Below are 27,086 nucleotides of genomic sequence, written 5' to 3' on the forward strand. Positions count from 1 at the left end.
AAGGTTTCGATTATTAGTCGTTTCATATCTACATTGACGAACGAGAGAAAATTTAAAAAATAAACGATTCAAAAGCTGTAATCTTACATGGTAATTTTACAAAATGGAATTATATTCAGTACAAACGATAAACAGATGTACTATATGTATACTCTAGAATAGATATTCGTTGGCAACATAGTAAAAGATATTCATTATTAATATAAAATTTATTAATTCTCGTACAGACGAGTAACAATTTGAATCTTCTTTTAGCCGCCATTATATATATTGCGTAAGTATTTTGTTAAATTATAATGTATAAAGTATTATACATGTATATTTTGATCATATTTTGTTAAGGTAGAATATACACGAGTCTTATTTCTATATTGTAACAATGTCCATATTCGATATCGAAATTGCTTCGGTTGCAGGATTAACATAGATTACGTTTGATAGTGTTATTAATACTGCATAAGAGGTCTTTGAACCATTATACTACTCGTTACGATATCATTATGTTGTTAATTATTACTAATATCAATTTTAATTAATATCTATGACATATCTACAACCTACAAATAAAAAACTTGAAAAAAGGAAGATATATCGATGTAAATTACGTAACAATCATAAAAGATAAGATAAATTTGTAAATGTTTTGAGAAATGTATCCCCATGTAACCTAGAGTTGTTATCTCGTAAGGAGCGAAAGGAAGGCCTGGCAGTAAAATAGAATCAAATCTCGAGTAATAAATATTTTGCGAGTGGCAATACGCAGTAGGTTATTTTCTATCCATTACCGCGATCAAGAAATATTTTACGTAGACATTTTCAGAGAACTCACCGACGAGCAGCACATTGAAAACCCATTCTCGCCAGGCTATCGTCGATGCGAACCTGTCTTCGATCTTGTTCTTCGGTTACACGTCGAAAGGATGTCTGCAACAGCAAGAGAACAGAAATCTTGATACGAGAACGATATATAACCATGTAATAATATACTCGATCGTGAGTTTCCTCGTTCGCAAAAGGAGGAAGTAAAACTCGGAATGCGATGTCATGGTCGTCGTCGTCGTCGTCGTCGTCGTCGTCGTCGTCGTCGTCGTCGTCGTCGCCATCGTCGTGCGATGCTGCCTTAGTTTTATCGTGCAGCCTCGCTCATATCGTGGTAATATCTTGCCCGGTAAATGAAAAAGTTATTGTTTTCCATTCTACCTCCGCCCCAGCCCTTTCAGTTGCTTCTGGGCCGTCCGAAGTTCTTAACCGAGCAAGCAGACGAAAACCTTGCCGATGTTTTGCTTCGTGGAAGCATTCCTTTTGCCCGTGAAATACGTATTACAAGTAAAACGCCAAGTGTTTTTAAAAGAATAATATCTTGTATCATAGTCGCTACGTCGGCAGTGAAAATATTAAATGAGGACTATCTGTTTTTTGATAGGCTAAATGGCTTAACTTTCATTTTACGAAAAATATTAACGCTACGCGATTAAATATGTTAATATAAATCCTATTGTCAATAAATTCGCCAGCCCTAACGGTAACTAGTTCTTCACCGTCGCGTCGCGTCGCGCTGAGAAAAGCGATTCGTTCCTAAATATTTTCAAACTGTTCGGTTACAAATTACTCAAATAAGTATGGGCGAGCTCGACGAAGACCCAAAAGATAATTCCTCGTTGAGGAAAAAGGACAGCCTCTGTATCATTGTTTCATTCGATTCGGATGTCTTTATCATAGAGGCCAGAGTCAGTATGGCGAGGGCTTGACAGGCTTGAACCCCTATGATTGATATCTATCCCTTCCTCTTCTCTACGCCTCTCTGTACAACCGCCCTCCTTTGGAGTAAACTACTACGCTGCATGTCCCCTTTTCGATTATATCGTCCCTCCTCCATATACGCGCACAGGGTACACAGACACACGGGTACCCAGACACTGTTGGGAGGCTTTCGCGTTCTCGTGTTCAAGCCAGTCCACCGCCACCGCCGCCACCGGTCGATACGGCTATTATGAAAATTGAAAATAAAAGCACTTTTGCACCCACGCGTAGACGGATTCAATCGACCGCCTTTTTACTCCTTCGATGGGAGGGAGGCCAGTCCGAGTCTTGTTAATTATTTCTTCCAGCTACTGGTCGCGTGTACCATTCAGGACGCGGACCGTCTCCGTTGCTCGCGGGGATATTCTTTCTTCCAACGTGATACCAGATCGTAATATCCTTTGTCGTAGCCCGCTACCAGGTTATTACCTTTGTTTCTCTTTCGTACGAAACTCCAAGAAGAGTACGATATTAAATGTGACTTTCAAGGAGATTGGCTGACGTTCGACTGTCAGACGTCTGCAAAAAATCTGTTCCATGTGTTCAAAGGCAATTGATTTCCTTCCCATTCTCACCTATAAAATTATTATCATCATCGCTGTTCCGTCTACATCGCAAGCAAAAATATACGAAATATACAAAATAAAGTGTTCGTTATAACAATTAGGAGATGAAAGAAATCCCCATCTACGTACAATCATAAGATTCATAAGAACATGAATTTACACAAATGAAATGATTAAATATAAACTGATGAATAAATGATTCAAACGCAACGTATATGCAAAACATAAAAAATGAAAAAGAAAAAAGAGAAGAAAACTTTCGTTACTGTCATTCAGCTCAAAAATCCATCCCAATCGATTTTCTGGCTGCAAACGTAAAGGGATTATAACCGAAAAATATTTTAGTCGGAAATGATTACGACCTCGATAAAATATCGAACAGTGTCACTAAAACAACCAATGAAAGACAACGATAATGATGCAGAAGACGAACTGGGCTCGTCAGAATCTTGTTGCTGATTTCCTGAGCGCAATAACCCATCTTTCAAGAACACGCAGTAGCAGGCACACACGTGAAACGGATGCAGACCGATCGTAAGTAGAGACGGCGTACGATTCGTGCAAACAGCGAGGTAAATCATACATATTGGACAATATTGGAAACCATATTGTGAGACGAGCTTCGTACACACGTACCTTCCGCGCCAACCACGGTACAGCTACGGTTTATTTATTGATGTACATACATATGCGTGTACTTACACTTTCGCGTGTGCGCGACCGCGGGAGCGTTCAATTTAGCGATTTTGTCACGGCTCATTTCTGCTCGTCGGAAGGGCATATGGAAGGGACTTGAAGAACAAACATCGACCGAGATAAAATAGGAGTACGTTTTTTTTAGAAATAAATTGATAAAGAAAGGATAAGATTCGGTTGAACGTGTATACTCTGCGGCAGGGTGGACAGATGGATGTTCGATTAACCAGGATATATGTAATGTGGTTGAAAGAAAACAGATGGGATGAAAAATCGTTTCAATTTTTCTTTTCGAATTTGATTCAACAATCAAAGCATAGAAATAATATTCTACGCCCCTTTGATATATTCTGAAATTTTATTGATATCTGATCGATGAGGTAACTCTACCAAGCTTTCTAGGTGCTTAAAATTGAAAAAATCACGAATGAATTTTTACATCTACCTGATATTAAGGTGAATCGCTTTAAGATTAAAAAATTTTTGGTTACCGCGTTAATGACACAGCGTTCTCTCGTTTATCACGCTTCATGCAAGTGACGTGTGCGTTGCTACGTGAAAGCGAAACGAAGAAGCGAACAAAATAAATCGAAGAAAATATTTTTAAACGGTCAACATAGAGAGCGACAGCTACAGCCGTCGGTTACGCGACGGCTACGTCTCGGCACAATGACAGGTTTAATTACCGTTCCTAGTCATGGATACGCGAATTTCTCAACCGTTCTCCAGTTATTGATTTTAAATGCCGTTCAATGCTTTCGCTTACAAACGCAACATTCATTCTACAGGGAAACATTTAGAAGAATCTCAAACGATACCTATAGAAAAAGCAAATTTTATTCGATCACGTCTCGAAAAAAATTTCGACAAAAATAATCGTATTAAAAGATATTGGTTTCTCGTAATCGAATTTTTTAATTATGTCGATAAAGTCATCGATAGTTTTAACGTTCTAAACGCTCCTATCGCGGTCTGACTAAATTTTCAACTAAAATCCGATTATCGAAAAATCGAAAATTTACCCACAACTTAAACTGACGAGTTATCGATTATTCAAAAAATTAGCGATCAAATGGGTGCGAACGTAAATCACGCGCAGCTACCGAAGCGTAAAACTCGAGCATACACCTGCTCGTCGGTTTCACCTGCACTGTGACGGTAAGAACAAGTTGTTCATCCTCCGAGTAGTCGTCAAGGGTGATTTACGAGTCCGTCGCGAGTTTTGGAATTTAGAAAATGCATTTAATCTAAGTGTAAGGAACGACGATGGCGCGCGTCACCTTTTCACCGGAGTAGGGGGCATACCGAAGAGGAATTGAAATTGCAAACCGGCCAGAGAGACGGCATCCATTTCAGGTTAATTCTATTAATTAAATCTCCTTTGTTCTGTACCAGGTATACAGGGTGATTCTGAAATCGTGATACAACTGGAAAGGAGGTGATTTCTCGGGCAATGGTAGATACAAGATATATTGTAATATAAAATTTGTTCGTACGAAGCTTCAAGAAAATCGATATTAAACATTCGTCGATCAAGCGTTCAAGTACTAATGATCTACTTGTTTCTTTTGTTATTTACTTAATTACTTTCCACTTTCCGGAAGCAGCACGATTTCAAAATCACCGTGTACAGCGAATCGACAATCTCAACCAATATGATAATTTAAGTGATATTCGTTGGGCAGGGAATTCAATACGCAAAGCGATTCTTTTGCAATCAGCTAAACGACGATACGGCTAAGCGCTGTGTCGTATGGAAACATAGCTTTGTGATCCACGTTCCGGCATCGATTCCCTTACAAGCAATCCGCGTGTCTGATAAGAGCGAGCATCTTTTTTACCTACCACTCACCGAACAAAAAGAATGTCGTCACCATGTAACTCTCTACTTCGCTCGAATTGCAATTAAGTGAAGAGGGTAAATGGAAAAAGCTGGTCGAGGAAAACGGTAAGCAGGTCGAGGATCACTTTTCTAATAAAATCCATCATCCGAAATGGTTTGCGTAAAATGGTTTGGTCCTTAATCCATTCAACTATGTTTTAACAATTCGATCAAACAATTTTTATCTACGATCTCGATAATTTCGTTTTAACAACGTATGATCGTGTCGTGCGTCCTTTTGCCTTATTAAGGAGGCAATTGCTGTTTGATTTCTTCGCTTCTTAAAACATTACGAAATATTTCACTACCAGCGAATGGTCCCTATATATGGCCTATATACGACTTTCAGTAGAAATGGCCCTGATCAACCGATTATTTATGAAACCGGGGAAAAAATCAGGGTTCTTGAGATTTCTCTGATATCGGTACATATATACGTATATTCCCGGCGAATAAAATTCGAGACGACGACGAGGTGCAGGTTGACAGTGTGATTGTGGAGGGTGCATGATGCCATCTTAAAGACAGCGAGAATACGTCGTATAACCTGGCCGCTGTGAATTTTAGTGGGAGGCATTATAAAATATCCGTCAGTCTGACTGTCATAAACGTTAAACGCAACGAAATGCCAGCGTTAAAAAGACCACCGAACCGTATATCGGTGGCTGGCGCTGTTCCGTTAGTGGCACCGTTAAAGAAACCAAGGCTTTCGCTCTTCTTCCTTAAAGCCTCTTTCTTTTTCTTGCGCCTTTTATTATCTTCTGGGCCCTAGCCGTCTGATTTGATGAATCAATAATTTGACGATATGTAGAAATGGTTAACGCGATGTGATTAACACGATAAATGATTCAATTTCGTGCTATTCAAATGCTTTCTTCCGTTTAAACGTCACGCGTTTCACAGTCGCAACGACGTTGCTCCCAAGGAAACACCCGCTATGACGCGAAAACGTGCGTCTTCGTTTCATCCTACAGGGTTCTAATGTTATACGAGCCCCGTGAAAAGTGGCCATTAAAGAAAAACCGAAGAAACGGTAGAAGGAAACGACGTTCCTGCGTCGCATCGCACGTTTACCAAGCGAATTAAATGCACCGGCGCGGTTTATCGCCGGAGAAGAAACGTTAAATAGAAACGGACACGGTTTCGATTTTCCCATTCCTACGACGACGTATGCACGCGTCCGCAGTTACATTGATTTAATTCCATCATGGAGAAAGCCAAGCAATCGGCTGACTCATCGGTCATCTCCAATGCTAGTCTCTGAGACATCAATCGCAGCAGGATGACGTTAAGCGATAAATCGGAGACAATTTTTCCTTTCCAATAAGAATCCGAGCTGTCTAATTCCTCGCCGATATCTCGTACGATTTATCGAGTTTATGAGAAAGTGATTTCAATTTCGTAGATGTGAATGTAAATCTATGCTATTTAGTAAATTTGTTATTTTCTTCGCAAACCGATATTTTACCAAGATTTCGGAAGCAAAATATAAAGCAAAGAAAATAAGAGGAAAAAACGAAAAAAAAATTGGAAAGGAAGAAAAAATTCGTGGGAATTTACGAGGACTCGAGATAACATGGTTGTAATTGCATTGGTTGCGCGAATCGAATGTTAGAAGAGAACGTCAAGCGTCGATAGAGTGAACGCGAAAAGGTTCGAAGAAGTAGCTTCAAAGGAACGGAGACTTTATTAAGTCCCAAAAGAACAGAGTAATTCGATTTGATTTCCAAAGGCATTTCTGCATTTCTAGCTCGATATCGAGAGTAGCTTCGGCGGCGAGGCAATTACTTCTTCTCGCGCCTTTTCCGCAACCCGTAAGGTAGAACCTTGAGCAAAAACGTGCGTAGTACTTAAGGAACCATACGTAGTACGTAACGCCACGACGGGCACACCTTTAACTTTAATCGTGGAAAGTTACGATCGCAAAGGGAGTTGTTCACATCAAACAGAATCGCGTGCTTCGGAAATCGAATCGAACGACGCGGTTCTTTTGGGGTTTAATAAAGTCCTCACCCTTTTGAGGAGATCTCGTTTCCCTCTCCTTTGGTCCCTTCTTCTACTCACTCGTTCGACTGGTAGCCAGTTTCCTTCTGATACGTCATGGAATGTTCGGCATTGAGAGATTCGCAGAAATCCCCGGGGCGAGTCGGGCGAGAAAATAAGTTGGACATATAATTTGAGAAGCTGAAGGAAAATAAGCAACAGCGGAACTTCATCCCCGACAGCGTCAAAAGGCAAAGAAAGCTGAGGACGAAGCTGGCGGAGCGGAGATGAAAGAAGACCCTACCTTCGTCATGGCCACGCAACACCAAGGGATGCTACGAGGAAACAGATTGCAGGCAGATAGAAGGAAGCAAGGGTTAAGTTAATCCGGTCGCTGGGGCGAACTCGTAAAAAAAGTGGCACGCAACATAACTTGGATACCGTCACCGCTCAAGATCCTTAATTAGAACGTAATTCCAATTATTCTTCCTATAGGAGATGTAATCACATCGTTCCCGCATTTCCCTCGAGGTTGAGAGATCAAATTTTGCGACTCATATCGATTGCTTTTTACTATGATACTTTCCAATGTCAAAGATCGAGTCCCAGTGTTTCCAGGAATATATTACAATGTTATTAAAGATTACCTCGAATAAACGTAACTGTTAAAAACTGCTTGATTTACGCTTTTGATGAGAAGCGTAGGATAAAACGACGAAAAAAGTTGTATACCAATACGCGCTTTGATTCGTGCTATTTCGAACATTTGAATATGGAGACACGCGATCTGAAGGCTTCAGAAAGAACGAAAAACTCTGATGCTTGCGTCGGACAAAGCAGACCACAGCCGTACAAAGTACATTTCCCCAAATAGAGTTCATCTACGTTAATTACCGCTACATAAAAATTTCCTTGGCGAGATTGTTTAAAAAATCTATTGGAGGGAAGCACCGTTCCTTTTTAACGCTGCAATGCAACAACTGAAATAATCTCATTCCCCAACAAAGGCGAATATTATCACTCGATGCTCGAGCCAAAAGGGTTCAATCAAGTGAAAAATCTTGCTATTTTCAGTTCGTGTTGTCCTTTGTCCGAATGAAATAACAATGAAAACGAGGAACGAAAGTGATTTTATAAATAGGCAACTCCCGAGTATTTTAACGGCAGAGTTTTTATGCCAGTGACGAATATACGGAGAGAGAGAGGGAGAGAGAGAGAGAGAAAGAGAGAGAGAGAGAGAAAGAAAGAAAGGGAGAGAGAGTGACCACTGACACACATATACAGAGACGAATCTTTATGTGCTCATCGGACACATAAGTGCACGTACACGTGCAATATGCGGGAAGCAACGGCGCCAGCAGCATGAAACTTGGTCTGGGGTCAACCAGACCGAAGGACAATGCTGATTCGCCGTTTCCACGGAACCCTGGAATCCGAGATGTCAGCCAGCTCGTCTAATTCTGAATTTAATAAACACATACCTATCTACGAGGGAGGCATTGAGCGCGCAGATGTTTGACCTAGGTATAGGTGCAGCAGTATCACACTGCGTGGACCACCATAAATAATATACACCAAAATGAGACCTAGTATTGTGTGCCAGTTTCCCGACGCTACGCGACGGAACATGCATTAAGAAGATTAACAATAAGAGAAGAGAAACATCGGTAGGACAACTAGATGATGCCATGTGCCGCGCAAACAAGAGTTTCGTTCTAGCAACACACATACATTCATGGACCTTGAAACGAAACAGGTTAATTCGTTAAAAGAAAATAACCTGCTGCTGCTAATCGTAAAGAATTCATTCGTGGGGAAGAACATATTTCACGATGGTATTAAAAGTAAAGTAATACTAGTGTGTAATTTCGTCAGCCTTTTTAAATTCGCCTCCCGTAAGAAATTCATAAACTCGGAATTAATTATAGAATCGCTAAATAATAAAATAAAAACTTTACTTAACGATTCTATAATTAGTTCCGACTTTATGCTGTAAAGCCTGAAAAAAGAAGATTTGGCTCACAACGTTTTAACCAAAAATTGCAACGTGCTGGTGAACAGTGAATATTTTCATTAAAACCAGCATTTAATTATTATTTGTCTCAAACGAATATCGTTACTTCGCTTGATCGTATAAATTTATTACAATACGAAATTAAAAATGAAAAGGCTGTTTCGTGTTGAACACGATAAATACCAAAAATTTCTAATTTTTGTTTCATTAACCGTTCCATTAGTCAGAATTATTTCATTATTCTTCTTAATAAGGTTTAAGTATAAACATAAATTGTTCATATTTTATTCAACCCATTTTTTCCATAGAGTATAATTTTGTCGTACCTACGTTTGCAGCGAGCATTGTATGCAATTTCGCTGCATCATGACCAAGCTGTGCACCTACACTGAAATTTCCTCGATTGTGACCTTTTTCTATTTTTGTACCAGGCTAGTAAAAAATCACGTTGTGTAAATTATAATTCATTTTAGATGTTTAGTAAGAATCGGAACTACGTTTTGAAAAATTATATAAAGCGCACGTACCCTTACTTATCTATATTTGAGAGGTGGTAAGAACAGTAACAAAATATTGAAAATTTTTGGAATCTTTCACTTGTGGTTTTAGCGTCAATTGTCTTTGTTGTTCGAAAGAATAAAATAAAAGGCCGATTCTTAAATAGTTGGGGACGATTAATAATTGATGATGGAAAGAACGTTGGACAATTCGTTTCGGTTTGAAACTTTAGTAATTAACTGATATTCTTACGACGAGCAAACGAACGGTTAGAAAACATTAAGAACTGATAAAAGCGTGGGGAAACGAGATTTCTTCGAGAGGAAGATAAATTAAAATCAACTTAACAAATTAAGCGATTAGTCGCGCGAGAAATTCCCTTTTTCGACAGATGCGAAACGTCGGATCTTGAACAAAATTAAAATCTATTTATAAGAAAATTCCATTCGTTCTATTCGCAATTTGTAATTCCATGCGTGCCATCGGTTTATGAGATATCTAGAAAATTAACTCTAAAGGTAAACTATTCGCTAGAATAGAAGACTTATTCTATCTCATAAAGTTAAACCTGTTTTAACAAAAAATTGCTTCTGCCTGGGCAGCAAACGCGCTTTCAATTCCAAGGATATCGTAGTCAAAGAGTAGCACTTTATTCTTATCATTTATCGCGTTGAAGTAAGTTAGTATTGCACGCATTTAGAACCTATCCCTGATCATCATCTACTGCTATATTCGCGTGGTATCAAGGTCGCCATAAACTCACCGCATTAATAATCTTACGTGGCCATATTACGCTTCGGCCGCGAACACTTTTCCATGTGTTCCACGGTGAACTTTAACCGTACAAAACTTGCGCCTTAACACGATCCCGATGTAATAATCGCAAACAAACTAGACGAACTTAAGACTAGCTTTACACAGTTAATAATTCGCTTAAATAAATTCGGCCTGAACTAACTGCAAGAAGAAACGTACAGTCCACGTAAATAGCATTATACGGATATGCACCAGATGCAAGTACGGAAACTCGTTAGACACTTGAGAAAGGATTTCTAAAAGCGACGGAATAACAGTTGCCGTATTATTCGAATCTCTAAAGAATCGAGGATTTAAACGAATTCGAGACTACGAATACAAAACGAACACGAAAATGATATTCGTTGGTTTCATGGCGTAAAACGACGAATTTGTCGCGTTTAACGTTCCAGTTGACACAGAGGCTCATTCCACGTGGCAACTATCTCCCGAGAACGTTTAAAACGCAAGGCATTCCGCGTGCGAAGCACCGAAATTGTAGCATACATTCGAAGCAGACTTTACGCAGACTTATACAAACAACGGTTTAACGCTGGGAAGGGTTAATGAAAGCCGTTGGAGAATGACGCGAACGATGTCGTATCTGGGGGAATCCGAGCACGACGGAAACGAGCTTAAGGGAATAAGTAAGACACTACCCCCGTGGGGCCGTGTACGGTGCAAGAAATAAGTAAAGGACAAGCGTGAACGTGGCTACGGAACGTTCAGGGCATGGAACTGGGGGAATTGGAACAGATTTACTTGGATTTCGGGCTTTCTTTCCTGTTCCTAGCTTGACTCACCAGAGCACCAGTGTCTCGTCGTAGAATAGAAAAGAGGGTTGCTTCTTCTATCACGACTTCCTCGTTCCTCAATTATACTCGCACTTCCTTCTCTGTGCTTTCTTCGACGCTTAGTTATAGTCCATCGAATTCACCAATAATTGGATGAATTTCGATCCACGCCGGAAGTTGCTTATGGATTGGAGCGCATCGATCATCCAAACGTCGGGTTCGAACGCTCCAGCGAATTAACTTCCGCGAACTTGTATTTAACCCTGCTACCTTCTTCCAAGGTTCCCCTACCCATCGACCTACAGTTTCTCTAAGAAAAGTTTATAGCTTCGCGGAAAATGAATCTTTCGCGTAAAATTGAAAGGATAAGATTTCATATTTCGTTTAATCCATAAACTAAGAAAGACGAGTGAAATCTCGTTGACAAACGAAATCGTTCCTATTAACCAATTCTGGATATTTCTCCTTTCATAATGTTTCTAGCAATTACAAGAACAAGAAATTTAAAACCTTTCGTTTTCGTAGATTTAATAATTTTAGCGTGTTAATGTCTATCAAGAAAGACGGAGCTTTGTTCAGAAACGCCCGAGAATCAACTACATATGGAACAGAACTATAAACTTGACTTTATGGCATCACAAAACAAAAGCTCATTGAACTAATGAACGGTGCGTTTCGATTCAATCATCGAAATGAACCGAGCCACTTCTGAGCTCCGCGATACTTCTTGGCCACGGAATAACGCTCGAGTTTCTTCGCTCATGGAGAAATTAGACGAGAGGAGAGGACAATCGGATGGTCGTTTAGCCTGGCTGGAACACACCACGTGGATAGACGTTCAACGTCTAACGTCCATTGTAAAGCCTATCTTGCTCTTGGCTTAACGGAGATTTCGCACGAATGTTCAGGAAACCAGACCGCGTCAAAGATCACGGTTGGTTTCGGGAGGAAGATGGTCTTGGTATTGGTGGAAAAAAGTTGGGGAACGAACATAGGAAAAGTGGAAGAAGAAAGAGGGACAGAGTCGATGCCGAGGGAGCGAAATCGCACGGATCTCACGGATTTTCGGATTTTATGCTTCTTAGGCATCGGTCCGATGCCTAAGCTCGAGCACGAGTTTTCCTTCCTGCTATGCCAACCAACATACACCTTAATTCTTTGCCTTGTGTCCTGCGCGAGCTCTCTTATCATCGGGAGACCTTTCAGGCTATCGTCCAAAGACGATTTATGGTGGACGATGCTTAGTAGGAAGAATGCTAAGCCGAAACTCCGTTACCCGGGCCCGGTAGCTTGGCAACTAGCAATTTCAAAAGATACTAATAGACACGAGATTGCTTTCTTTCAACGTTGCCAAAGAAGTTGAGATATTTTTATAATATTACGTTTTAAACGATTATTTTAATGGTTAATTGTTACATCGATGTGTATGGAATATAAAAAGTCGTAAGGCGAGAAAATGCAAAAACCAATGTGAAGAAGGGAAAAGATAGTCGGACGATTTAGTTGAGAATTCTATCGTACCTAATTATGTAATTTGTAGGGACGACAGCTGTAATATCGCTAGTATGACAGCGAGTCTCTCATCGACAAAGGGAGAGCCACTGGAATCGACGATGCTATCAGAGAAATTGAAATAATCCCATAAAGGCAGAACTGTGAGCATCCATCGGTCACCCCGATATAATCCTGGCTAATGAATAGCAAACAACGATGTACACTTCTGGGGTAATACGCCGTAACTGTTTCTATGATTAAGGAACTTACTATTACGCTATACAAGCTAACATAAGAATCGCTGTATATCAAACTAAATTCCGGGAAGGTGGTTTCCTGCAAGCTGTGCAGTCGCTGCGTTAAATCGCTGATTATCTTAAGTGTTCACGTTATTGATAAAATATATTTTCCTAATTTACCTTTCCCCTTAACATTAAGACAGAACGTACGATCGCTTTTGATTTTAATGAAAATTAGTATGGAAGCCAGCTTCATGTATTGAATAATTACGAATAATTTTTATGAACATATCACGATATTTATTTCGATGGAAATTTTTTTTCACTCGTATAAATGAATGTATAAAAGTATTATACATATAGAATGATCGAAACGAATACGAAAATCTGGGCTAATAATAAATATACTGTATGAAGCACCGCTAGCTCTATCAACAGTACATGCACACTTGAGCGACAAATTGTCCGAGTTATATCATATTCTACAGAGAATTCAAACGTGAATCCATGTGCGTGGCGTGGCATGCAACACATGCCAAGGGCAACCGCAGGAAAGCACGGGAGGGTAAGAGAAGTTTTGAGAGCACTACGTGGTATAGAAGCTCATCGACGCGTCAAAGTGGACCTCGCCAATTTCATAGGAAGGTGAGCAAACAGAGGTTCTCAAACCATTCTTATCATTTAGAACCGTTTTTTTTTCTCAGCTGCGTAAGGCAGCTGATAACGTCGATCTTACTCCCATTTTGCAACGTTAAAACGTGAAATCGTCTCTCGCCTTAGGGCGGCATATTAGTGCCGTTTGCTATCCATGATACGTTAAAATACAAAGCATAAATACAAATTTATAGACATCGAAAAGAGATCGAAAAATGAATGCAAACTGATTGAAAATATTTTCTAAATGGAAGACCAAATTGTAAATGTCTGCGGAAGCGTGCAGCGCTAGGTATCGTTGGAGATTATTGATACTCCTCGTAATCAAAAGGTTATATAACTGTTAGATTGCGCGCGTACATTACGCAACAGCATTATTTGCGTACAGCCCTCCTATAAATCTCATTAGCCTTCATTAGCATTCGTCTGTAATCTGCATTAAATGAGCTCAGTCCCCGGTAAAAAACTAGCCAGTCACTACCAGCGCGATTACCAAATCGCCAGATTTGTTTTTCTATGTTTTATCGCGCAAACAATTTCTCTATCTTCGTTAATGGTCACGTGTATTGTTTGCTGAATAAAGAGAAAGTTAATATGACGTTACTATAATTTACATGGAAATTGTACCCCCGTTAAATTAGCTCGATACGTGAGATATATCAATATATATATCAAGCAAACGGAATTCGCGTACAATTGCGCGTAATTCTACTGAATTTCAATTGAATTAATACGTAATAACGATAAAAGAGGTTACAGTTTGTGTAACGTCGCGCTCTATCCTGGATATAAAGTTTTTGAAGGAAAAACGATTTGTACGAGATGGAAAAGGAAATTTTCGAAAGGTGTAGAAACGTCGGCGTATTGCTGATCCGCATTGCGCTCTTAAATATATGTATATTATGTCTCCGAATTATAACAAGCGTCCCGAGATTATGCAAATGTTTAATCGCGAAGGAGCCCGCTAATGGGAAGAAATTGCAGCGCTGGCGTCACAGATTAAGTGTCGCCCTCTCAAGGACCAACCGTGCAGAGACAGCGAGAGCAACCTCTCTAAGAACTCCTTCTTCCCTTAACCGCTCACAGCCCTTTCGCTCCGCCTTGCTTGTCGGCTCTGCCGAGATAAGGATTTAATTTTTGGCCACCTTTAATCCTAATTCCGAGTTACTTGGAAAACGGCCACGCCGCACCTCTCGTCTGCTGCTCACCCCTTTCCTCGGTTTTCACCTTAACTACCAACGATCACCGGTTCTACCATAGGATAATCGTCACCTTTAACCTCTATTTCTCCCTTTATCGAACACTTTCTTTTCTTTTTTAAATCGAACATAAGCTATAAGTTTTATCGTTAATTTTTTACTGTCAATCGATCCTGTAAAATTATACGAATTATAGAATTTTCAAATTACATAATTGTGTCGCGTACGCGTCACGATAATGACATTCTATTTTAATTGTCGTCGATCGTTCCGACTGATCAAATTAACAGCAGATTCTCTGGCAGAAAACTGTAATTCCAGTCCTTCGTCGTATAAATAAGCAACGGTTACACGTTAAACAAATAAATGGATATATTTCAATTTTCTATCCCAACAAGAACGTGTCAAGCATTTTCTCAATCAAATAATACAATAACGAATGGAGAAGGCGAGCGGCACGATGAAAATGCTACGCCCGACTAATTGAAAATGTTTCACCGTCTAAATTAATGCAAATATTATTATTCTTTGACATCGTTGGCGGTTCGCTTTTTCGGATAATCGCTCGGATGATAATAAGAACCTTTCCTCACGGAGAGGACGTCGTATTTTAATACGTTGTCGAGTGGCAACAGACAAAATTTCTTGACGAGGAAAGGGCCCTTTAGTTTTAATCTCGTTACTTAAATTCTATCAAGGGGATAACACCTATTAATTCGTTCCCAGAACGAACTCGTTAAAGAAGCTCAACTTGGTCGTGATATAACTTTGTTAGCCTGGTGTGCGTGAAAACATTCGACCATTCTTTAAACATAGTCCGAAAATAATCGGGGTAACAATTGTCACGATAAATGCAGTTATCCAGGCCTTAAAGTCTCAGAAAAGTCGATTCGATTTCTTATCGAAAATACTTTGCACAAAAAATATTTCACCACGCTGGAAATCTTGCAGGCTCAAGATTCGTTTTGCGGATCGTGTAAACTCGATAAATGTTTTTTTATTTCGTAACGCTCGATCGATGTGAAATGTATCTTTGTTAAATATAGTCCTGTAGCCGTGGATAAAAAAATATGCACATATTTTTATGTGGTCTAAACAAAATATTTTCTACGGAAAGAATGTTCAATTCGTCGAAACCGAATATTTTTTCACGGAGCAGCCAACTCTTTCGGAGAAAGTTTTGTTTCCACGAATCGTTATTATCAGTTACCTTTCCTGAATCGTTATCATCCTATTAGAGATCTAACACTTGGAAATGATCTACAATTTATATAAAAAACACAACGATTCTCAAAAATATCCCACAATATCGTCTATAATCACTCTTAATCATATCGAAGTCAAATATACCGTATTAAAAGTATCGAGGTAATCAGAAAGACGGTAAGTTTCGATTCGAATCTGAGATGTATTATACATTTGTACGTTACATTTTTTATACCTGTACATTATGTGTTGAGGTGTATAAAGAGAGAGACGCGTGAATAAATTGTAAGGTAGAAAAATATATTTTAAATACAGAAGTGAAAATACAAGTATGAAATAATAATTTGAGCTGGTCCAGATCCGCACGCTAGCAGTGTTACCCTATAACTGAAAACCCCGAAGCCAACGTCGCCTGTCGACTGTTTATGGTCTGTCTTCGTCGTAGTCTTTTGTCTATACGCTATCGATGGCTTCAGTGCTTGAGAAAACTAAAAAGGCCAGATGTCGAGTTTTCTTAGAAGTGGTGACCACTTCAACATCATGCAATCTAAATTGCATTTTTCCCTTAATTAAAGATTTTCCGCTTGGACTATGATAAATTACCTTAGCTCTTCGTAATTTTATTATCGATGATTAGAAAAACGTTCGAATCTTAATTAGTGTTTGATCAAAGTTTCTTCCGCAATAGCGATTGATGTATCGTGAACCCACAAGAGCAAGATCAGACTGCAAACAAGGATTATAGGATTACGAGTCGGATCCCTAAGTCAAGAACGAGGTAACGTCCTCGCGTTGCATATGTGCATGCAGCAGATTTATACAGAGTGTGAATAAAATTTAAGGAACCGTGAACAGAAAACCCTCGACGATACTTTCATGCATTTGCGACTTGGAATATCTTAAAGGAAGAAATCGGAATTTTGAAACAGCTGTCATTCAATTTGTGAATCGAGTCGGCTTATGCTAATATTAATCCGTGAAGCATCTAAATTCGCTATACCGCCAATTCTACTGTGTAATTCCAATAGATTTATTTTTCAAGTTTTTCCAAATTCGGGATTCACTAATTACCTGAACTTATTAGAAATTTCTACCACTTTTGAAATAGATTGAACGCTTCACGCAACGCGAGAATCCTTCTTAAATATCGTGTAAAAAAAGATGAGAAAAATAGTAATCGTGAAGGAATCTCGTTATTGCTCGTTCAAGGAAACGTTTCCACACGGTACGTAGCACTTTCAGCGGATTAATGAACTCTGTATGTGTATTAGCAGAATTTTCATCCTCATTTCGTTATGTTATATCGTAAGGCGAACTCCGTACGGTGGTTCCCTGTGAACGAGCGTTACCCAGTTGTACAAACAATTAAACTAATTGTTAAAGTGATAAATACATATGCGCGGCACAGTATATTCCCTCGGGATCGATATAACCCATGTACACGGGATGTACCTGCGTACGTACTCGACTACACAGCAAACACGATGTTACAAGAGCTCCTCTGAGTGGCACGTGTTGTTCTTACTCGCAACGTGAACGTGAACACACGTAACGCCAAAGAAAGAGATAGCTAGACAAAAATGGCAGATTCAAAGGAAATGGTCATCAAAGCTGGCGACTATCCTATTGTAAGAAGATGCACGAACGCACCTCACCCTTTAATTTTCGTATTTCCAGATCAGAAATATCGGGATATTGAGATGTCGAGGAATCATGACACTCGTGAATGATTTTGCTTCGTCTCTAACGAGAAAAGAAATGTTTGCGAAGTGACGTGTGACAAACATTAATAATTCCCAATTGGAATAACTTCACGTGCGATACTAATCAAGTACGCCGGGTTTGATCAATGTACTTGCTACCGTGTACCGTCATTCTCACGGAAAATATATACCTCATTACTCTTGACAACGGTCTCTATCCTCTGCACTAGATTATATATAAATTGAAATGGAAAATATTGTACACACCGACGCCAATGTTTATTCGCCGTGTGCATGTTTAGTTCCGGCGGAAACCATTTTCATCCCTCGATACTCGATGCTTTCGGTGCGACATGGACACGACGTCACGTCGCGTCGATCATTGGTCGATCGAACGGGGAAAAAAGAAGAGATCGTTCGATCGAATGACAGATTCGATCTCGGAACAATATAAAGTACGATCAAAAAATGTTATCTACGTATCACGTACACGTGCCAACATTCAAATGCAAATATCTTAATAAAAATTCATTTTTTAATTTCAAGCAAGTGCACACGACAAAGTTGATTGCGAATAAATTTTTTATCAAATCGAGTATATTCTTCAGAGGTGCGAGGACGGATATGAAATCGATCGAAAAAAAGTTAACGAAACGAGATCTAATTACTAATATCAATCGTAGTCGCCCGAGAACTTTCGACACAAACGCTTTTTGCGTCGATGATAATAATTACGATATTACTCAGAGAGCTTCCATTCGCATCCTCTATCTGCCGTGTTCCGACAATTAATTTTTTAACGAACCAGGTAAATTCCAGCGCAATCCCCGTTGTTAATTCATCGAAATGTTTATTCAACGATCCACGTATACTTTACCGCGAGTTCATAAATACACTACACCCGTGAAATATACCAGTAGTAGTAGATTCGCTGTGTGATTGAAAACACGATTAATCTTTCACGTACACCTATAATACAACAAAGATAGAAAGACTTTTCTTCGATACGAGTCGTGAATAAGATCCTGATATCTTTTTTTCATAATCATTGCTACCAGCAGCAGCTGATTTTCGACAAACACTAAACGCAGAGATCAATTTTCCTCTTTCCGTTTTATTTTCCAGGGTACGTTTTTCTCTGCAGTTACAAGCTCGAATAAAAGTTCCACTGTATCGTTTACTATAGCATAGATCGATTCACCGGCATTCACTCCGGTACAAGCCAGTGTATTCGATTACAAAACCAAAGTTTCATTAATGACAGTAAATTCTATGGGAGGAAGTGTTTCGAAGAAATTGTTGGCTGTTACATCGCGGTTCTCGGTGAATCAATGCATAGTAGGTATTAGCAAGAAGGGAATTTTCACACGGGTACGTGCGCCCGTATAGCACGTATAACGCTTCCGTGCGACTGGCCGAGCATTAAATAATATCGCACTCTTCCACGAGCGGAGTTTTGTTGCTAAAGCTGCTTTCTGCTCCCTGCTGTGAAATTGCTTCACGCCTACGTCGATAAGTTCGAAGGGCTTTTTGATATTTTCGTTGCACCGCACGCTCGATGAAACTGCACTCGCTACCGCGTGGCCAATACGCCACCGTTCGCTGCACTTTCATTAACCCGATGCAATCCAGATAAATAACCAACTGGATGCAGGAACATCGACTTCGCGTCGATTAAGTGCCGCTTGATACCACGATAACGACGCCGGTATCCGTGAACGATTTATTATTTTTACCTGATAAAAGCTCCCTATATTTTCAATTCTACTAGTTCTTTAACTTTGCTATTATCAGGCAGAAAGTTTCTTTTACGTGGAAAAATATGCCGAAAGCAGAAAATTAAAGTTTTTTGTAAGAGGAATTCGAGAAACCGAAATTTCAAAATTTGGATAGACACGCGCATTCAGTCGGCGACTTATATTTCAAAATTGATTTTCTCGAGAACAACTCTTCAACCGAAAATAATAATAATAAAATAATATAATAATAATAAGTTTCGACTTATTTTTGTATGTAGAATAATGTTCTACCTGGTCCATTCGATGACTGTGTATACGGACACACTGTATGCACAGTACACGTTCCATGAATCTTATCGATGCGGACATTGAACGCAAATAGTATGAAGTAAAGTAAATACATTCCGCAAATATTGTGCTGGCAGTGTCGATTACAATAAATCACACATATTTTCGTAAGCAGAATGTATAAAAGTCATTCTGTTTCCTAAAAGATTAAAAGAAACTTTTAAAAAATTATGCAGATGTGCAGACGTCGATTAATTTTCCTGTCGTTATTGGGTTCTGTGTGGGACTCGAACGAAATTTCAGTTTTTCCATTTGTAATTACATATATATGTTCCTTTTTCTCCTATTTCTTTTCATTTCCTATGCTTTTACTGCCAGAAATTATATCGAGGCTTACCCAGTTCACCACCACACCTGCAACTTTCCCACCCTTCAAGCTTGATATCTATCGATTTTCTTTAATCTTTCACAGTCAAAAGATCGGCGGAAATAGCAAACACCGATTATCAGGATTTACGTGTGACACATTCGTTGCGAGCTCATCCAACTGACCTTTAGGGATTAATTTCCTTGAAACGGGTAAACAGACATTTTGCGATAAAAATTTCAGACCATACTACTTATTATTAATACGTAACTAACGCACTAGGATCAACAAAGATTGGAAACTCGAGCGCCCTTTCGAGATTTGTCACGCTTGAAAGGTAGTTCGATTTTAACTGGAGGTGAAAAGTCCCCCCCCCCCCAACTTTCATCTTAGAATTTTTTTACGAGCTAACGTTTCTATTACCAAAGATAAAAATATAAAACTCGTATCAATAAAATCAAAATGAAAGGTGTATGATGAAGTAATACATAATGCAAGAGGGAAAAGAGTCTTTATCTATTTCAGAAAAGATCGTTTAAATTTCTGTAGATGCGGCAAACTTTCTGCAGTGTGTAATACTAAAAATCAATTCCGTCTTTTAGCCAGTTATTATTATTAATACCTTCAATTGTAGCGGACTACTAATTATTGCTAGTACAAGTTTACCAAGGATCTCATTTTAACTGAAAGACTGAACCGCAGGAATATATCGCGGTACGTTAATGAAGGCGGAAGAAGGAAGATATCCAAGCTATTCAGGAAGCGGAGCACTCAAGAAAGTTAAGTTTACAATCAGGTACGTTGAGAGGAAAGGTAAACCTACCTTCGTCCTACAAGTTAAAACCACCGAGCACGGCTAATGGCTCCGAGCATCAAATGACACGCGACAAAATAAAATGTCTCTTATAAGGAGGTTCTTATTTCAGAAGACATCACGCACATGGTGTTCCGAAGAAACTTTTTTTAGGGACGTTCCCTGTAATGGAAACCGCAAAATGGAATGGTCCAATTACTGTGAGAGTTAAATAACAATTACTTCGCACGAATTTACTCCACTTTCTAATATCAATAATCGCTTTTATACTATTTACAAGAAACTTTCCTTTAAATTTTCACCATATAAGTTGTTTCAGAGGCGTAGATCGAATAATATTATAAAGATAATGAAGGATTTTACCGTACGGTACAATTATATCCGTTATTCTACCAAATTCAGTTGGAATTGTATTTTTTGCGCAACTTATGATAAAATTCGATGAAAAGTGAGGAAATTAGCAAAAATATAATGTATTATATATGAACAATGCACTCCGATTCTCTATTAGATTTGAAAAATTATGATCACTAATGACTAAAGAGACTTGTAATGCGTTCAGCAATATTATACAGGGATAAATCATATCGCCCTGGCCTATAATTCCGAAATGCTTTATATTGGAATATTTGAAAGATAAAAATAATTTATAGGGGAGAAATAAAACAAACACGTTAGAACAACGTAGAAACAGATATTTATCACTCGTGTAGAAGCTCCTTGCATAGAAGCAACTGTCATTTTTTTTTTCTTTTTTTTTTTAGAGAAAAAAATAGCTAACGTTCAAGTTCGTCGAAGAAACGCAAAAGAAAAAGAAACAGTAAGAAACAGGCGAGTGGAACGTGCATAACGTTGAAAACGACACACTTTGGCAACTTTTCGTTCGGTTCCTCTGGTAGATCATTAAATGGGTAAGGAAGAAGTTTCCCCTCTATTGGTGAATGGTGCAGGGTAAAATCGTTGGAAAGTAAAGGAACATCCCATCGGGGTTTCGAGACGACTTCTTGACCTTGCAACTCCTCGTCTTCGTCACCGTGCTCGTTTCCGCCGATGTGAAATTACCGTGCAAACGCAATTGAAAACGCTCGCGTAAATATGATTCGAGGACCGGGGACTTGGCTAAAGAAACTAGGGGAGCTTCGGAGATGAAACGGCGGACAAGGATCAACGAAATCCTATAGCGAACTGAAATTCGACGATTTCGAAACATTTGCGTCAATTTCGTTCTTTCAATAAGAATAGACATCTCTGAATTATTGAAAAATCAACGTCGTAGAGTGTTTATCACTCCCTTAAGAAGTAATCTCGAAACGTTAAAGAGCTAAGAGAAAAAACGATTAAATTCCAGAGAATGATCAACGTCATTTAGACACTTGGCGTTACAAAACAATGAAAAACACGAGGCAGCGAAATCGATTACTACTCACAGAGCGATTATAAAATTACATAAGACCAATTTTAAATTAAAATTTGCATATAGATTTATAAATTCACCCTGGGATGTTTCGATCGCTATGTTACGAGGCTCGAATTAACGAACAGATTAAATACATCGCACGGTACGAACGCGATGTTACGCAGCTACATCGATCAACAATTTAATCTTCAATTGCATGGAAAATAATATAATATGATACTTGGAAAGTAAGATAATAACTTGACGAGTTGTGCGCTGTTTAATCGTCCAACGGAGTTCAGTAGTTGCGCGTCATGATAGTCAGACTACTCGAGTTCCCAACAATTGAAACGGTATTAATAACAACTTCTAAACTGATTAATGACGAACCTTCTATTCGAACTTCGCACTGTCGTTTCTTGTCTTTCAAAAAATTCTACGGTTCCTTTGTTTTTCGATATTGAAATACCAAAATTCGATAAAAAAAATACACAATTTTGTCTATGTTATGACAAATTTTTATCAAATGACTATCCTAGATACTACTGTATCAACGTTCGAATTATTTCGATTAATTTTAAAGAGACAGGCTGAAAGAGTCTCCTAAGAGCTGAGGTAGTAAGACGCAGACTATATGAGAATAGATTCAAGTAGTGACTTACCGTAATGGTCGGACCGTATCAAGCGAAGATTGACGGAGAATCGCCGCGATTACTTGCTCGGCCGGTCGATCGCGTTGCCGCTCGTTATGAAACGGGTCACACCGCCTCTTCGTTTCACAGTTTAAAGCACGATGAACCCACTTTTCTCTGTGGTGTTCGTCAGAAAGTCGAGATGTCACGTGCAACACCGAGGCACGAGTCGACAACTCTGGCGGCCCCCACGTGACGTGTCATGTGCGTACCCGCATGAAACAGGAACAGGTGCCATTGTCAACAGCAACGTCCAATTAAAAATGAATGAGACAGTAGAATCGAATCGGTTCTAGGAGCCGACTGAAACGGAGAACCTCGTGTGTCTCGACTCACCCATCGAGAACATCTGCAACTGGATAAAATCTTCTATCGAGAAATAAAGAATAAACAAGACGAAGAACTATGCTAAGGTTCGTTGTCGACGAATCTTCAAAAATCAATTCACTTAGCTTCCAAGTCTTTTTAAATACGAAATGTGGATCTATGTTAGAGCTTGTACATCAGAAAAGAAATTTCGGAATTAAACTTAGAGCGAAACTCGCAACGAGTTTTCCGCTTAAGAGGGTAGAGAAATGGGACTTTGTAAAAATTGAAAACCTAGCGAAGAATATACTTTATATTTGCAATCGGTTATCGGAAAATCTTGTTTCAAAAAATGAAGATAGATTTATTTCCTCGGAAGAATAAATTTACATATATGTATAGTACAAATATTATGCAACCACTCATCTAGAAAGATTAGGATAACCTAACGAACATAACCCCAACGAATTATCCAAAACTTTGACACAAAACACTATACTAGTACCAAAATGAGTACTATCGCGTATCGCTAACGGAGAAAAATCACTGCGAGTCAAAAGTCGACGACGAGAAAAAAGTCTGCTTGTAATTAGTAGATTTTGTAAAAACGTTAAGAGACGAATCGATGAAGATGCTTGAATCTTTCTTGTCTTGAACAGATGAAATTAGTCGAATAGTCGAAGGATCCCGATTGAAAATAGAGTAACGGAAAGAGAATTTTGTCCATTGTGTTAGGAAACTGATGGTAAGACACTCTATCGAATTCTCTATCAAATGATGAAAGTACATACGGGTAATGTAAGTTTTCCGAATAGGGAGGGACTCTAACACGCGCAACGTCGAAACTGCATCCAAGAGAAGCTCGTGATAAGGGGTTGTTGACTGTGCGGATGCGGACGTTAGACTGAAGCGCTGGTAGGATCACTTGGAGGATCGTGTTGGACGGTCATTGGCGATCGGGAGTGGCTCTGACTTGATTTCGAGGGACGCATGCGCGCCCCCTTTTTCAACCAAAAGACCCCACTAACAGCTCAGGCGTTTTCCACCTTCCTTCGTCTCCCTCCTGAAGCCACCAACACTATTCAGAAGCACCCTCCGACTCCGACTAAAGGGTAGGGTGGATAGGTGATACGGTGACGAGACACCTATATGTTCGGTATATCGGCTCCATCCAAAGGGAAGAAGGAAGGGAAACTTTGAGAGGTAAAGGAAAGGGTGCGCGCGCGAGAGTTTCGATCACTCCTCTTCGTACTTCTCTCGTAACGTCGTCGGAAGAATGGTCGAGAGGGTCTACTTCCTTGGTTAGAACTCGTCGAGAAATTCGCTCGAGAAACATACGATACGTCTTTTCCGTGCAGTCCATGTGATCGTTCACGATTATTAGCCATCGTTCGCTGCAGTTCGTTTTTTCCTCACGTCGAACGATCGCTATGTCCTTAGAATATATCCTTAGGATATCGCGTTCCGATGAAAATTCGTACAATAAACCAATTGTTTTTGTTTATTTAGAATGGTAAAGGAGCATATGTTTGTTCAATATATATGAAAAATATAGACAATATAACGAAACAGACTGTAACTAAATTTAGAACCGTAGACCGAAAACTGAAAAATGGAGAAAAAACTAAGACTAAATAAAAGTACATTGATATAAAGCAACAGTTATGAAGTTGAATTACAGGACTATGCAATAATTATATCAACTTTATCAATTATATGGAAGACCCGCTTTATTTTTGATATGAAAATCGCAGTGTAAAAGTTGGTAATTACTAGTTTCACTTGCCTTTTAATTCAAGGTATTAATACTTCATCGCAGAGGAAATCTAATAGTAACGAAACATTTCGTAGGGAACCGAGAACAATTCGAGTATAACATAATGTTAAAATACACGTAGTAGCGAAGAAGGATAAAGAAAAAGAGTAAGCGAAAGAAAGAAGGAAGGAGAGCAATAATTGGTTCTAGTACTTCCCTCCAGGTTCTATTTACTATTTATTCCTGTAAATCTTTGATTGCGCCGGATGGGGATAGGTGGATAGACGATATCGGTTCTAGAGAGGGGGTTGGAAAGAAGAGGTGAGGTGCGCGCGCGTTTTCGAGCCTCCCTCCCTTTCTACGATCGTACATCGACGAAGAGAAAGATAAAAGGATTCGTTGCACCCTCTTTCTCTTTCTAGATTGCTGGCAAGTGGACGAGGTGGAAGTGAATTTTCACAACGGAAGAAATTTTCTTGCGAGGAATAAGAAAGGAGTGTACCCTCTGACACAAGTGTCCTCGTAAAACTTGTTTAGAATGGATTAGTAGCGCTGAGTATTCACTGGACTCGTTTATCTCATAAAATACATGTGCGGTGGAGAAATGCGAATGGTAACCGATATGCGTTAGACTCGACGCGAATAGACAGACTTACTTTAAAACGCAAACATCGTTAAATAAAATTATTTAATTAAAATGTAAGTACATTAATAATTTTACTAAACTAATAATTCAACTCGATCTAGACGACGAAACTATATGTTTAAATATAAAAAAAAGATACACTGTAAAAAGATAAGAATATGTTATAACGAAAACATAAATTCATTTTGGGTCATCGATAATATGTAAAAGAATCTAACAGGCGCTATAGCTAGATTTCAAGGTTCGAATGTACCTCGGTTTTCTCATTCTTCCACGGAATTTCTAGCAAGACGAACGTAATTTTGTCTCCTATCACGAATAATAAGCGAAAAGTGACACATGACACGGCGAATCGTGACTATCGAGTAACACTCTATTTTCGGGGAATAATAACAACGTAGGCCAAGATTACGATCGTGTGTCGTATGATCGAATATCCAACGAATGAGTGCTTTTAATGGACGTGTATACTACTTGTCACGTGATATATACGGGAAAATAGTAGGGTTCATCTAGTAGGACAAACACGTATTTATACCTTGCCTAAGGCGCTATTCACGAAGAGTGACACTACGTTTAATCGCAGCTAGTTAATCGCATGATGAAAAAAGATCGTGCAAGAACAAGTGAATAAACGTGAATTCTACTTCCAACATTTAGTTAATTATTACGATTAAAATGTGTCAACAGCTGTAGTAACAAATCGTTAAAATAATTTCCTCTCATCTTCTTCCGGATAATCTAATCCGATAGGTCGTTAAATCATTTGGCTCTTTTCGAAAACCAGAGCCGCGCAAAGAGTACGTTAGATAGCGAGAAGACAGCCAGCAGTCAAATTATATATCATAACGTTGATAATCCGATTGTCGGATCAAAATCATGTATCATCCCCGTATCATTTGAATACCGAATGAACGGACATATCACGTAGCGTCCTGTCGCATGGTTTAGGCACTTTATGTAGGAAGAGGTCCAATGTACAAATTCTCACACAGTTACGTGTCCAGGTATACAGGCGCCCGTCTCTCTACCACGAAAGCGTGATTTGTCAGCCAATGAAAGGGGGTGAGGGCTAGTTAGAGCCGTATTCATTACAAATTACAGACCGTGGACTGGTTTTATGATACCGCAGGAACGCCAGGCATACGCGGCCAAAGCCGTGTGCTTGTTTTGCGGTATGCCCCCTTTTAATCCGCCACAAACGTTCATTTTCTGGTCAATTATTGCTAATTTTCGTTAGAACCAAGAATTTGCAACCCGTCTGTCGGCTGCCGGATGGTCCGGCCGCATGAAATCTAAGCGTTCTCCGGTTCATCGTTGCAAAGGGGCTGATTTGCGTTTCTATTTCCGCGTTTTCGAATCCATTCACCGGCGACCCTGCTGTTTTTGGCAGCCCACAGAGACCGTCCAAGTAAAGCGAACCGATGGAACTATAAATGAGATTATAATTGACAATGAGCGAATTGTCTTCTCCATAACATGACAGTTCTTGGATTATTTGGAAATCTATAGTCATTTTCACTGTATAGTTCATTAATTCAAATTACTGATATTCAACG

The 27,086-nt window shown here is 39.3% G+C and overlaps 1 long non-coding RNA gene across 1 annotated transcript; it reads right to left on the reverse strand.

Annotated features, from left to right (window-relative positions):
* Positions 1-380: 380 nt before the first annotated feature.
* On the reverse strand, positions 381-24,006 carry LOC122574577. Its single transcript, XR_006319105.1, has 3 exons — positions 23,917-24,006; positions 22,790-22,997; positions 381-924 (listed from the first exon to the last, which is right to left on the reverse strand). It is a non-coding gene; the product is annotated as an uncharacterized LOC122574577 (long non-coding RNA).
* Between the last annotated feature and the right edge of the window lie 3,080 nt (positions 24,007-27,086).

This window comes from Bombus pyrosoma, linkage group LG14 (assembly GCF_014825855.1).
Source record: "Bombus pyrosoma isolate SC7728 linkage group LG14, ASM1482585v1, whole genome shotgun sequence".
Classification (NCBI taxonomy): domain Eukaryota; kingdom Metazoa; phylum Arthropoda; class Insecta; order Hymenoptera; family Apidae; genus Bombus; species Bombus pyrosoma.